Source organism: Perkinsus marinus, assembly GCF_000006405.1.
Source record: "Perkinsus marinus ATCC 50983 genomic scaffold scf_1104296964190, whole genome shotgun sequence".
NCBI classification, from domain to species: Eukaryota; Perkinsozoa; order Perkinsida; family Perkinsidae; genus Perkinsus; species Perkinsus marinus.
This window is the reverse complement of record NW_003204771.1, coordinates 1-1,623: the sequence shown is the minus strand read 5'-3', so window position 1 is coordinate 1,623 and position 1,623 is coordinate 1. Positions and strand designations below refer to the sequence as shown.

Genomic DNA, 1,623 nt, shown 5'->3' with positions numbered 1-1,623 from the left:
TTAAGCCAGCGCTTAGACCACTCGGCCAAACTGTCGATGAATGCTTTAAAATCATAGCGGAGAAGATGCGTTACACTATAGGACATGACACAAAAACGGTTTCGAACCGTTTCCGCGGAATGCGTTCTTCATCAAATCACACGAAGAGAAATTTCTTACAGCTGTGGGATTCGAACCCACGCCCTTGCGGACTGACGCCTGAAGCCAGCGCCTTAGACCACTCGGCCAAACTGTCGATGAGTGCTTCACGATTCATAGCCGAGGTGATGCATCGCTCTGCCAAACCAGAGGACACAAAAATGGGTTGAACGGTTTCTGCGAGGTGCGATGGCGCAATATCGATCAGAAGGTTTTGATCTTGCACTACCTCGCTTCTGAAAAGGTCTGGGTTCTCAATATAACACCAGTCAGGTATATAGACTGACAGCTGTGGAGTTCGAACCCACGCCCTTTCGGGCTGGCGCCTTAAGCCAGCGCCTTGGACCACTCGGCCAACCTGTCGATGAGTGCTTTAAAAATCATAGCGGAGAAGATGCGTTACACTATAGGACATGACACAAAAACGGTTTCGAACCGTTTCCGCGGAATGCGTTCTTCATCAAATCACACGAAAAGAAATTTCTAACAGCTGTGGGATTCGAACCCACGCCCTTGCGGACTGACGCCTGAAGCCAGCGCCTTAGACCACTCGGCCAAACTGTCGATGAGTGCTTCAAGATTCATAGCCGAGGTGATGCATCGCTCTGCCAAACCAGAGGACACAAAAATGGGTTGAACGGTTTCTGCGAGGTGCGATGGCGCAATATCGATCAGAAGGTTTTGATCTTGCACTACCTCGCTTCTGAAAAGGTCTGGGTTCTCAATATAACACCAGTCAGGTATATAGACTGACAGCTATGAGGTTCGAACCCACGCCCTTTCGGACTGGCGCCTTAAGCCAGCGCCTTAGACCACTCGGCCAAACTGTCGGTAAGTACTTCAAAAATCATAGCGGAGAAGATGCGTTACACTATAGGACATGACACAAAAACGGTTCCGAACCGTTCCCGCGGAATGCGTTCTTCATCAAATCACACGAAAAGAAATTTCTAACAGCTGTGGGATACGAACCCACGCCCTCTCGGACTGGCGCCTTAAGCCAGCGCCTTAGACCACTCGGCCAAACTGTCGGTAAGTGATTCAAAAATTATAGCGGAGAAGATGCGTTACACTATAGGACATGACACAAACACGGTTCCGAACCGTTTCCGCGGAATGCGTTCTTCATCAAATCACACGAAAAGAAATTTCTAACAGCTGTGGGATTCGAACCCACGCCCTTGCGCACTGACGCCTGAAGCCAGCGCCTTAGACCACTCGGCCAAACTGTCGATAAGTGCTTCAAGATTCATAGCCGAGGTGATGCATCGCTCTGCCAAACCAGAGGACACAAAAAATGGATTGAACGGTTTCTGCGAGGTGCGATGGCACAATATCGATCAAAAGGTTTCGGTCTTGCACTACCTCGCTTCTGAAAGGGTCTCGGTTCTTAATATAAGACCAGTCAGGTATATAGACTGACAGCTGTGGGAATCAAACCGACACCCTTGCGAACTGACGCCTGAAGCCAGCGCCTTAGACCAC

General features: G+C 49.7%; 6 non-coding genes across 6 annotated transcripts; all 6 read right to left on the bottom strand.

The window, feature by feature from the left end:
- Positions 1-155: 155 nt before the first annotated feature.
- Positions 156-235, bottom strand: Pmar_PMAR009915. The gene has a single exon. It is a non-coding gene; the product is annotated as a tRNA-Leu (tRNA).
- A 186-nt stretch (positions 236-421) lies between these two features.
- On the bottom strand, positions 422-501 carry Pmar_PMAR009914. The gene has a single exon. It is a non-coding gene; the product is annotated as a tRNA-Leu (tRNA).
- Positions 502-622: 121 nt separating this feature from the next.
- On the bottom strand, positions 623-702 carry Pmar_PMAR009913. The gene has a single exon. It is a non-coding gene; the product is annotated as a tRNA-Leu (tRNA).
- Positions 703-888: 186 nt separating this feature from the next.
- On the bottom strand, positions 889-968 carry Pmar_PMAR009912. The gene has a single exon. It is a non-coding gene; the product is annotated as a tRNA-Leu (tRNA).
- Positions 969-1,089: 121 nt separating this feature from the next.
- Positions 1,090-1,169, bottom strand: Pmar_PMAR009911. The gene has a single exon. It is a non-coding gene; the product is annotated as a tRNA-Leu (tRNA).
- A 121-nt stretch (positions 1,170-1,290) lies between these two features.
- Pmar_PMAR009910 lies at positions 1,291-1,370 on the bottom strand. The gene has a single exon. It is a non-coding gene; the product is annotated as a tRNA-Leu (tRNA).
- Between the last annotated feature and the right edge of the window lie 253 nt (positions 1,371-1,623).